This window comes from Haliotis cracherodii, unplaced genomic scaffold (assembly GCF_022045235.1).
Source record: "Haliotis cracherodii isolate W230 unplaced genomic scaffold, xgHalCrac1.p SCAF_4, whole genome shotgun sequence".
NCBI lineage: Eukaryota > Metazoa > Mollusca > Gastropoda > Lepetellida > Haliotidae > Haliotis > Haliotis cracherodii.
Window position 1 is genome coordinate 45,096,469 of NW_027266297.1, and position 13,671 is coordinate 45,110,139.

The 13,671-nt window shown below is 36.8% G+C and overlaps 1 protein-coding gene across 8 annotated transcripts in view; it reads left to right on the top strand.

Moving 5' to 3' along the window:
- LOC139480297 (otoferlin-like) overlaps nt 1-13,671 on the top strand; it is a 216,407-nt gene that overhangs the window by 50,701 nt on the left and 152,035 nt on the right. The gene's annotated exons all lie outside the window — the stretch shown is intronic.

Consider the following 13,671-nt stretch of genomic DNA (forward strand, 5'->3'; position numbering starts at 1 on the left):
TTAAACAACAAACCAACCAGCCAGCCAAGTATAAGCTGTGTGTACACCCCAGCATTTCCATACTTGTGCAGTGCATTACTTTGTCCTTTGTGCTATTGTCTTCTTTGTGTTCACTCTGAAATGTTGGAACTATGTGCCCCACATTCTCATCCATACATTGAAAAATATTTACAGTGTCCAAACCAGTGTTTACATAAAGGCTGATACACAAGCTACAGAGCCCAGTAGAGCCTTGGGAGGGATTATCTGATCACTGAATTGCATGGTATGGCAAGAACATATATATGACTAGGTACATGTTTGGAAAGCACTTATATGGTTCCATCAACACACCAGACGCTTCTCAACACTTGCCATGACTACAGGCGTGTGATTACTCTTGTATTATTCATCACAGAACAAAGGCAGAACAATTGGTGAACAGGATCATTACACAGCTCAGCACACTGCTGACCTGTGCCTTTGACAGGGGATCATTTGACGTCATCCCTTTGCTCAGTTCTTTATATTTCCATTTCCCTGCACCTTTGACCTATAGAATCTAACATTATTTCTGACATAACCTAATTTTGTTAATTACATTCATAAATATATTCAGACATTTTACTTGTAGTCCGAGATGGTGTCGATGAAGTTGTGGGTGTCAGTGGTCAATCTGCATTGTCAGGAATTGCCAGAAAGAACTCCAATAAAGAACTTCATTTTTGTTTTCAGAGCTGATTGGTCTGGTGGGAATGATCCTTATGTGTTAGAAGCTAGATCATACCATGCAGGTTCACTCCTGTATTCATATATAGAAGTAGACTGCCAATGAAAATATCAATTTTCAATTATAACACAGACCACAATTTAGAATCTTCCTTTACATTCCTCCAATACATCATGTTTTTGTCATTATTTGATGTGGTATATTTGGGTGTATAACAATTATGTTGTTCAGTCATGTGATCTTACTCCTAATAATGTTTCACTGGAAGTGAGAAGTTGCTTAAAGAACTATAAAATGGAGGTTAGCTTCAGTGCAGAATTTCTGCTCAATACTTTGTTACTCTGGCATGTAAAAGTTCATGGCTTAGCTACATTACATGTTTACTTCTTTGACAGAATGACCCAAAAAAACTGTAGCATATCCATGAACGACGTGTCAGAGAATCAGGATTGTAGGATTTGTATTGATCAAACAGAAAAGACCTACACAGTGTATTGAACACATAGTTTGCTGATTATATACTGTAGTGGTATTCTAAGTGTCATTCAGCAGAGGTTTCAGGCAGTGCAATCAGGTGGGTGCCATTGTGCTCCACAGAGGGAGTAATGTCATATATGGGGTCTTTCCCCATCCATCATTCACAGACATAGTGATGCCATGTTCCCGTGTGGCCAGTCATAACGTCCACATGTTGTTGAATCTGCTTAGCCTCGTCTCACTCAGGGTTATAACTCACCCTGTTTGTGTACACATGGCAGCCAGTGATGTTAATGTTTCTATGTATAGGGAATTACCATGTTTATGTTATAAAAAGGTGCCACCTTTGTTTGACCTTTGTTGCAGGAATTACAATAGTATTTACACAAAGTGAAAGATCGTAGTATCTATTTTATTATGGTAGTCAATGAGAACTCTATATGTTTATCATCATGGTATGTAAATTTATTGACTCGCATGCCATAATAGTCTTTTGCAAACTTTGTATTTCCAAATGATGTTTCTTTGTTTGTTGTGAAGCAATTAATAGAATGTTGATCTTTTAATAAACATACTGCATCTATAGCCTGTGTATCCCCAGGCCAACAAGGATGTTGATAGCATTCCCTTTGCTGTAAGCCCAGGCCAACAAGGATGTTGATAGCATTTCTGATCCTGTAACCCCACACCCAACAAGGATGTTGATAGCATTCCCTTTGCTGTAAGCCCAGGCCAACAAGGATGTTGATAGCATTTCTGATCCTGTAACCCCACACCCAACAAGGGTGTTGATAGCATTCCTGATTCTGTAACCCCACACCCAACAAGGATGTTGATAGCATTCCCTTTGCTGTAAGCTCAGGCCAACAAGGATATAGATAGCGTTCCTGATCCTGTAACCCCACACCCAACAAGGATGTTGATAGCATTCCTGATTCTGTAACCCCACACCCAACAAGGATATAGATGGCATTCCCTTTGCTGTAAGCCCAGGCCAACAAGGATGTAGATAGCATTCCTGATTCTGTAAGCCCAGGCCAACAAGGATGTTGATAGCATTCCCGATGCTGTTACCCCACACCCAACAAGGATGTTGATAGCATTCCCTTTGCTGTAAGCCCAGGCCAACAAGGATGTAGATAGCATTCCTGATTCTGTAAGCCCAGACCAACAAGGATGTTGATAGCATTCCCGATGCTGTTACCCCACACCCAACAAGGATGTTGATAGCATTCCCTTTGCTGTAAGCTCAGGCCAACAAGGATGTTGATAGCATTCCTGATCCTGTAACCCCACACCCAACAAGGATGTTGATAGCATTCCCTTAGCTGTAACCCCACACCCAACAAGGATGTTGATAGCATTCCTGATTCTGTAACCCCACACCCAACAAGGATGTTGATAGTATTCCTGATTCTGTAACCCCACAGCCAACAAGGATGTTGATAGCATTCCTGATTCTGTAACCCCACACCCAACAAGGATGTTGATAGCATTCCCTTTGCTGTAACCCCACACCCAAAAAGGATGTTGATAGCATTCCCTTTGCTGTAACCCCACACCCAACAAGGATGTTGATAGCATTCCTGATTCTGTAACCCCACACCCAAGAAGGATGTAGATAGCATTCCTGATCCTGTAACCCCACACCCAACAAGGATGTTGATAGCATTCCTGATTCTGTAACCCCACACACAACAAGGATGAAGATAACATTCCAAATGTTACTTGGTATGAGTAAGGTCAATAAATTTCTTATGATAAAACACTGATTGTTATTTTCAATAACATAACATTTACACCACTATATATGAAGCACAGTTACTTGTTTCCATTAATACAAATAGCATTCCCAATGCAGTAACCCTTCACCCTTCAACCCTTGGTTTTAACTTTTGATTAACATTACTTTATAACAAATCTCATAAACCAGTATGAAATATTTGTGTTTGTCCACTCACAACATAATATGATGCACATCTATGTTTGTCACATGGAAATAGAAATGTTTTTTGTAGTTTCAGAAGGTGAGGTGAGGTGAAATTGGGTTTAACATCGCATTCAAGATTGTTTCACTTACATAGCAACGTTAGGCATAAGGAGGTGTGATATGTAAAGAAACATGGTCAATGCATTTTACGAAAAATAAACTGATTGAACAAAGTCATGTGTTATGAGTTGCCCCATTTTCCAACAGAGATATCTACTCAATACATCATAAGAGAAAGTACAGAACTAGTCATGAAGTACTATTTTGCTGACATACCATTCCCTCCTTTTTTGCGTGGGCAAACATAAATTCTGACAGGTAGCAATAATGGGAATTGTTAGTCATGAATCTTTCAAACCCGTTGCTCATCAGGGCCTAATTAAGCTGATAGAGTAGTTTCTAATAAGGAATCTGCATACTTGATCAGGCAACTCATATGGGAGATGTTACTTTCGTTTATCACCAGGATAGCTAGTAGTTAAATGCATCCTTCAGACATTCATAGACTGACATTTCAGGGTGAAATATGTACTGTGAGCATGCAGAAGGAAATACTGTTTCAAAACAATGTATCCTCCCTATACATGGTCTTATTTCTGCTATGCCTATAATGTATTCTTTGACGTGCAAAACATATGGAGAATCAATTGACCTGATTGTACTCTTAGTCTTGACCTGATGCAAGTTGACCTTCCTGGCTATATGTCTGAAACGTTGGTGATAATTGCCATGTGATCATGAGATCCATGTGCTGTTGTGGCTATATCCTACGCAGATTATATGGTAATACCACTTCCTGATTTCCCAGAAGACTGTTTTGAAGATCGATACATCATTAGAAAGATTCAAGGGAAAATATGAACGGTTACTTAAACATTCATTTGCCATCACTGATGGTTGAAAATTCCAAAAAAATATGTGGACACTTTGTTTTAGGGGTTTCACACACTGGGACAAACTATTCATCAATTAAAATAAACATGTGAAGAAAAAGAGTAAAATTTGGACTGGACTAGAATTTGATATCATCTGTGGATTGTTTACACCTATTCAAGACTCCATTTGTCATTGAATTCATTCAAGTACACAAACTGCATATATTCAAGTATACAAACTGTTATTTTCTAGATTATCAAACTTTTTGGTTAGGTGGCTATTTCATCTACTGTGAGGTTGATTTGATTTATATATACAAATTTAGCATTGTGTGAATGTTCCACATGTTTAATAAACTAAACTAAAATAAACTTCTTCGATAAGGGTGTGTTGAATGTCATACTGGTAATCTTGAGATCTATTTTGACATTTCTCATCACAGCTGGAGAAATGACAGCAATATTTTATTATGATATTGGTATAATACTGTGTCTGGTTGGTGAGGATTGGTTGTATTTTGTGAGAATATACTCAACCATCTCTTTAAAAAAAATAGAGGATGGAATATGATATCGTCTTGTTTTGGACTATTATTAGTTACTGGTACTGATGTTTAGTTGTTTGTCTGGCTATAGGAAGTGATGAGACACCTTAAAAATCCTGACACTTCAGGTCTGAAGGATTACATTGTTGGGAACAGGAATCAGTTCTGGAGTGAAGTAGAAGCCATAAGATTTTTTCAGACTGCTGATTTCACTTCAGATTCACTTAACTTTATGAAGAATATATCTCCCAATCTATTCAAAAAGATGTTTTATTGCCATGAGAATTTAGTACTGGTGTTCACATGATGTGGATGAATGATCAAAAACTAGTTAAGGTTTAATTAAATGCAGTAAAGTCTTTGAAGAGAGGTATGATGGGCATTTTATTTCACTAGATGACTTCGCACTCTTGCAGTGGCATCACTTGTAATAGATAGGGTGAGTAGATGTCAGACTGACAGCCATAAAATTACCAATTACCAGCTTCCTATTGAGCTTTCTTCACAGTGCGCACTACAACAAAACCTCATTAGGATGGTAATCCAACTCCTGGAAGCCTCCTGGAATGCAACTCCAACAAAAAAAGATTTTTCTTCTTTGTCACTTAACAAGTATAAGTGGGACTGTTGGGCACTTGATGAAGGTCATTGTGTGTACAGTCACTGGGGACACACATTCAGTCCTTTTTCACCACAGCTCATTCACTTAAGCAATTTTAGGAAAGTTACAGAAGAAGATTTTGTTTTAAAAGAATATACACACCATGATGTAACATACTATCTTAATATCATAATATCCATTTTCTCAAACATGAATATGTTTTATTTGTGAGGAAATATGTAATGACATTTGGTCAAGCAATATGTCGACACATCATGATGCAAGCAGATGACTGCCATACATGACAAATGTCTCAAAATACTTTGGATGAGATGGCTTCAACTTACAGGCACATACTTATAGGCTTTTTTGCTTATTGATATAAACTTCATTTGTAAATCAGCATGGTTTGACTTCAGTGAAGATATTTATATAACCATTGGCAGTCAAGTATCATATATATTCATGATAATTTAAACCTATAATGCATAACTGTTTTTGAAATTCAAATTTCTCTTAGGACACAGCATAGCCATCACATCCATCTGTATTGCAAGAGATTACCTCACAACATCATACAGCCATGTCTGATGCAAGCTACAATCAGCAAGTAAAGCAATGTTCCTTTCTCACGCAACAGAAAGTCAGATAATGAAGGGTTATTTTTCCTGCTGAATAAAAGGGCTGGTTATCTCCCGGAGGTGATGCAGAATAATAATACACTGTGGAGAAATGCAGCCTATGAGGATAAGGTCAACACTAAATTAATATCAGTGCCACTATGCCAGGCTATGATGTTATACCAAGATGAACTGCCCCTTTGGGCTCTTTGCTTGAGCTTCATTTATGTGAAATCTCTTCTTCTGAATAAACATTTGTCACACAAATGATGAAGGATAGTTTTACGTATGTTTGCATTTGTTCCAGTGCTTTTCCCTTTTTTGACTTGTACTATGTGGTCATGTGGCTTTGCAGGTGAACAGTTGACTTGTACTATGTGGTCATGTGGCTTTGCAGGTGAACAGTTGACTTGTACTATGTGGCTTTGCAGGTGAACAGTTGACTTGTACTATGTGGTCATGTGGCTTTGCAGGTGAACAGTTGACTTGTACTATGTGGTCATGTGGCTTTGCAGGTGAACAGTTGACTTGTACTATGTGGCTTTGCAGGTGAACAGTTGACTTGTACTATGTGGCTTTGCAGGTGAACAGTTGACTTGTACTATGTGGTCATGTGGCTTTGCAGGTGAACAGTTGACTTGTACTATGTGGTCATGTGGCTTTGCAGGTGAACAGTTGACTTGTACTATGTGGCCATGTGGCTTTGCAGGTGAACAATTGACTTGTCTTTGCATTTCAACTCTAAGAGATTCACTAGATTAAGAATGTTTTCAGGTAAATGCAGATATTGTACTCTCTGAATACGCACATACCTACACCTTTAAACTTGATACACATAGTTGGCCCTTTTCTCATAAGTGTGTTTTTTCTTTGTGTCAATTAAAATGTTAAATTGAAATATTAAATGTCCTGTAGACTAAGAATTGGTGAAGATGAAGGCTTTCTGAGCTTACAAGTTGTTCCATATGTGTACATGCTGTTAAAAAAGCTTAACAGCATCAGAACAGATTTGCCCTGGAATTGATTTTTCAAAGTTGTTGTTTTTAGGGGAAAGTATCTTTTATTTAGCACTAATGATGCACAGCTTTATACTCTTGTGGTGTAACACTTTATACACTTTAAGCTGTCTTTGTGCTGCAGATTTATTTTTAGGTTCTTTGCATGATATATCCAGTGGATTTATTTTAGCTGATACTTGTGGATGAAGCACTTTTGTATTTAATGTGGACTTCTTGGAACTGAGTATTAAATGTGATATTTGAATACTTGTTTTGCCATATCCAATATAGGTCAGGTAAAAGTGGATGAAGAATATTGCAACTCTCATGTTTCACCTCCATCTGTAGTATCAATGTCAAAAGTGCCTCTATGTACTTATTCCTTAGTGCATTTCTTTTGGTTTGTGTTGATTTGCCAGTCTCTCTATAAAAATATTTGTTGACATGATATTCTTACTTCAACAAGAATCATCTGACCTGGCCACTTTATAATCATCTGATTTTGATCTTATTTCATCAGATTAACTTACAGTACATTTGGTATAAGCATTATGAAGTACAAAGTATCACAGTTTAAACTATAACCCCTGATTGGAGATAACGATGCACCTGACACAAGCATCTTTTGTATGGAATCCTACAAAATGGCAGCAGTGATATTGATTTGAAACTCTCTACTTATCAGAATTGCCCGAACGTGTTGATTGATCATCTTGAAAGCTTTTGTTGATGTGTTCACTGACCCTGTCTGCTGTAATGACTGTGAGCTGTCTTGGTCAACCATCTCACAACTGTGTTACAGTGATACACTGGCTCACTGTAAACCACTCATGTCATCAGGGTACCTCACTGACAGGACGTCATATTTGTTGTGAAAGAATGGGCATGAAAGCATTACTGAGGAGACGATTGGGTAACTAGGTCCTCTGTGGGGTTTCTACATTTTGTCATTGTATCCTTACTATGGCATCATTATCATGTGTAGCAGTCGTTTATAGAATCTTTCCTATTCTGGACGTAATTTTATCATGATGTGAAGAAGTGGGCCCGAATGATGTGGTTATTTACTGATTCTTGCCCGGATTGCCTTCCTTGACTGTATGCTGAAATAGATATCGCCAATTTCTCATGAAAGATACATATGGAACAAAAGTAGGTTTCAATCCAAAAGGCTTATAGTTAGCATAAAGAATTTATTCTGGATGAGCAAAGCACAGATGCCAAAGCAGAGAAGTAAAAAGTGTGATTTTGTAGAAGAAACGTGCTTTGTCTAAGAGAAATATGTGCTTGGCTGATTATTTTTAACATGGTATTGGCCTTGGTACAAGTGGGCAATCAGCGCTCCTAGATTGGTGTGTGAAAGCAAACTGAAGGTGTTTGATCGATACAGCAGATCAGATCCACCAACATCCATCTCATTTGCTCACCATCATTCCCACCCTGATATATTTATCAGGAGCACAGAGTCCTGTGTATTTTGTTTATCCAGCTCTTCAAGTTACATCCCAATGTTTTGGTAGTTATTTTTATGTGTGCCATAGAGTTGCATCAGGCATGCTTATTTGCTGGGGGTGTACCTTGAGCTTCAAAAACACTGCAGAGCAACCCAGTCAAATAATTATTGAAATTGTAATTTGACAGACCAAAAGTGTTTATGTCATTTCTTCTGTATTTGTGGTAACCAAAAGCTGTAACACTCATAAATTTTGACTTTTCATTCAAAATAAATATCGGTAGTACATCACAAATTATGGTGGACATTTCTGTAGAAAATTAATTTTCATTTTAAATGTAAGATTCTGTTTGGTATGGTTAACCAGGAAGACATTTTCAGTGAATTTGAAAAGTCGAATTTCGAAACATTGATTAGGATAGTGTTGTGAAGTGTGTTGCGGAGAAAGTGTCTAATCAGTCTGACACCCATGTTTGAAAAGGCCAGTTAGTGTCAGATAGTGTGTTCTGTTGGCCGCAGGATTAGTTAGTTTTTACTCCTGAGAAGCAACAGACATTCTGCCACATTCATGGCACAGAACACATTGTACTCTTCCCAACATTGTAGCACATTACATAATTCACAAGTAGTAGTCACCAATAATGCTTTTGATTAATCTTCAATCATCTCAGTCCTTGGTTCATACTTCTGTGAGCAATTTTTGTTATTGATAACAAAGCATAAATATTCCTGTAGTCCTGTCTTTTTACTTTGGCAATTGATGTTGGTATTGTCTTGAACCAGTCATGGAGATGGGATGAGATGGAATTCCCATGTATGTGTTAAGACCTACAGCTGCAAAAGTTGATCGGTTCATGTTGTTAGGCGGAATACTTACAGTATTGAATTCTCGGTGGACTAAGCGTGGGTGGAGAGCCAATGCCAAATTGATTTGATTAATTTTGTATAAGTACATCCAAATAAATGTCACTTTTTTCAAAATGGTAGTGTCAGTATTCCATTAGCAGTAGTAGGATCAAACTACTTTTCAGTTCTAAAGTTGATTAATCAGGGGAAGTCTAAAATTTAAAGTAGCGCCACCTCTCTAGTGCTTTAATTATGCTGTAGTACTAATCATTCCAATCAATAGTGGAGCAACTGGAAATTTGTTCTGTCTATCGTGTATGGATTGTGTTACTTGTATCCTTGTACAAGAAAATATAGCCAAGCATCCACTTGTGCATGTTCCTCAGGAGCAGTGAGGATTGTAGAAACCAAACAACTGTGAGCCAGATGATCAATAATTTACTGCAGTTACATAGCCCTGTTAGATTGCAGGTGATCCAACCATAGACGCACCACAAATACTGAACTTATTGATTTTATAGAGAAATATAACAAGATTCACATATTTCATACTGATAAAAGTTTCATTATTCATCTCCAATGTGATGAGCTGCATCTGGTTGCAATGTCTCAGCAGAATCTTATCCTGGATAGAGTCAGATATATGAAAGCTCATATTGCATCAGATTATCACTGGACATGATATTTCCTACTTGTGTGGTGAAGAAAACTGTTTAACCTCAATGACCATGGTGTGCAGGTTGCCAACTTGGCAATTTGTATAGCTTTTCATAGCATGTTATTAATGACACAATAGGTTAGCAGGTTCAATAATGTTTATTTTCAGAATTGGGTTAGTTTGTTTAAAATGTTTATGATGAAGTCTCTTATTACGCTCAATGCCAGTTTCCAATAATCCCCAGGAAAACAGAGATCTTTGTTGCTGTCAGTCATAGCTCTCATATAACTGTCACTTCCAGTTTGTTTGATTTCCCCATTTTGCAGTTTTATCGGGACAGATAGCAATATACCCTTAAGTCCTTAAACAAATAGTACATTGACGGTTCTCTGGGTTTTCAAATCATGCATGAAATAATGCACAAAAGTATGAGTGTGTCATCATACCTTTCGTTCATGCACAATTCAATTCTCAAACTAAAACAGTAGAGCTCTGCACAGCAAAGCCGAAAATGCAAGCGCTGCGGAGAGCAAACTGGCTTCAATACATGATTTTTAGAAAGAGGCTAATTGAAATGAAAGCGTGTGTGTTTTCTTATGGACGAGTAACAAAAGACTAATTGCCAGCTTGATTTGATTAGAAGGTTTATCAAAGCCTAGATTATGATATGGCTATGTCTTTGTTGTTTGAAGCCTATTACTCTCCTATCCAAAGTTCTATATTATTATGCAAAAGAATATGTAAAGTGCACTGAAAGGCTTGCATGAGGCCCATCTGATCTTATTTCAGAATATGTGCGATTGTTTACAAACAAGAGAAAAGTCCAGTCACATAATAAGCTTAAACAGGCAGTGTGGTCACTGGAGCAGAAAATTCTCTCACAGAATAAGGCGATCAGAGACAAGTAAGCGTGAAGGTTATCAGCTACTGTTTAGGCGACACTTTTTTTATTTCTTGGTTTACGGATTTCAAACTCATTTCAAAAGTGAGGCAGGCCAATTAAAAAAAAAAAAAAAAAAAGCCTCTCACATTTTTTTACCTGAATTTTGTCCTAAAAAGTTAGGTAGGTATGAAAAAAAATATCCTGGCGTAATAAAAGTAAAATAACTCAATTTTTCAAGAACATTTTATTATATCCCTTGCACTCAGCTTGTGCAGGGATGACAACATAACAATATTCATGTCATGGGTGGAAATGCATGAAAGACGCTGCTATTTTGGCAGCAAATGCATGGGCAACGTTTAACTCTTTCAACACCAGCCAACCAGAAGATTACTGCTGTGACACCAAGTTCCCAGAGACTGTTGTGTGATAAATGAAACCAACATTTATCAATGAATTATCTGCTGAAATTAACATCTTTGCTACTACATGTTTGGCCATACACTATTTGAAAGGTCTAATTAATCCTATTGTTTATAAATATGAAAGTTATGTGTATTTCATTATTTATATAATTCATGAACAACTAAATAAAGTTCGTTTTAAATAAATAATAATATAAGCTAAAACATTCATAACGTCCAAATTTAGCGCAAATCTAACGATTTTTTCGGCAAATATAAGAATTCATAAAATCCACTTACCTATTTCTTTTTAATTTTCATTTGTTTACGTTGAACATTATTTAAAAAGAATTGCAAATAATATCTGTCATCACCCATTTCCCGATGATAGTGGCTGTCCGCTCACTAACATGAGGAAGTACCTCGGTTTTCAAAGCTTCGTATGAATAACACCTACGTCCTGCCATGTCAGTATACATTAAAAAAACTTATATTGTTTCACCGACGAAATCTGCTACAAGGTTCGTGATTAGTCAAATTTAAGCACGTGACCTAAGGCAGCTAATCAAATTACAGCAAAGATAATTTTCAGACTTTGGCGAAAGGTTTGGGTTAAATCATGTAATTCTGAACGTTTTAGCATGAAATCGCGATCTATATTAAAAATATGGAACTTTATGGATGCATAGAGCTAGGTTACGAGCTGTGACAAAGATTTCTTATGCATATATTTTGGCATTAAGACATCGTGTCCGAGCCGAGAAATCCAGGCGACGAAAGCCGAGATGTCATTTGACAAGTTGGAAATAATAACTAAGATGTCAGTTTGGCAACTTTTATAGATACATTTTTGATGATTTTATTACTTTGTAAATAAAGACGTTTCAGCCCGTGAGGACCCGTTGTCGAAGTGTGTCCGAGAATTTTATTTTCAATAACATTGCGGGAAATAGTGTCAAGTGAATATATTTTTAATCTATAGATAAAAAAATGATAAAATCAAATGGAATAGGTATTTCAGACATTGTGAAATGTGATAGATTTAATAAATGAATGATATGACAAGTAGGTTAATATAATTATAAACTATTTTGACGTGGCTTGGACGGTTTACCGTGCGGTGTGACTTGTGGCTTTGAACGGCCAACAGTGTTGAAATAGTTAAACTGGTCACCACTGCGCTTTGCGTTGACAAGCTTTGATGGTATAAAGAAGGATCCCAGCAAGAAATATCAGAGTGACTTCCCTTTGCTTTACGCTCGACGAGGAAAAGAAATCTTTTTTTGTTTGAACTTTTTGTCGAAAAGATCGGCGGTAATAAAAAAAAGGTTAATTTTCATTTTTATTTTTTTTTAACATTTGGACTTTGAAAGAGCGGCGCATCCGTAAACCAACAAATAAAAAAAATGTCGCCTTACAAACAAATGGTGTCCTCACATAGGAATCCATTCCAACATGCTGCCATTTCAAAAGGTGAATTGAATCCATTGAAAATATTGGAAAATAAAATCGTATTTAAGTAAAAAGGTTTTTAAAATATCATCTGTATTATTTTCAGTTGTTGTGTCAAGTTGCAAAACTTGCCCTTTTTCATTTCATGGTCAGGTCTTGCAAAAGTGAAATGACCTGATTAATTGTGGGCTGCCATTCTGAAACCCTTTCCATGGTTGTGCTTTTCTTGATGTGTTATATGTGACAAAAATGACGTTTGATACATTTAATGTTGGAAATCATAGTTTACTATTTTGGATCATGTACTCGGTTATTCTATGAAAATGATCTGTAAGTGAAGATGTGATGATCAATTAGAAAATGCTCAAAATCAATTCAAAAGTAAGATGCAGCAAAGCACTTTGATTCACATATTCCCAGATAAAAACTACATATGTTTGGGGGGCAATCACAGCACACAATATGTCACCACTTTCTTCAGTTCTATTTTATATTCCTGATAAAACATTGTTCTGTCATGACGTCATTTCCCGAGATGATGTCATAGATTGGACGATGTTATCTTTGAGAGGGTAGTGTCTAGTGAGTTTTCTCCATAGATGTAGGCAACATAGGCAACACAGAAAAACGCCATGGTCTAACGACTGCATCCAAATGTTGGCGAGATATGTCAATCATTATTAGGGCGAAAGGTACATATAATCTGAGCTATATCAAAATATCATATTCATAACAAATTTACATACCAAAAAATATTATATAACTGAGCTATATTAAATATATTACAAAAGGCTTATATAAATAGAATAACGTTTATTACTAATTTATTATACTAATTTATGATGCCACAATTCACTGTGCACAGTTACGTCCTTTGTGCATGCCAGATACCTATGACTGTGGTTTCATATCCCGGTTTAACCCGATGATGTTTCTTAGTTGGTCAGCACCAAACCTGTGCTTGTTGGTTTTACCAAAGTGGTAAGCATCTGAGACCTGCATCAATTCAGGCTTTCCTCCCACAAAAATGAGTTAAATATTGGTAATGACACCTCACACTTATCTAAAGATGCAAACCCACTGATACTGAAAAAATGCAGTCTTGGTATATCTTGTTTCATATATGCCTGGAACAAGACCAGTGATTCCATAGTAGAGTG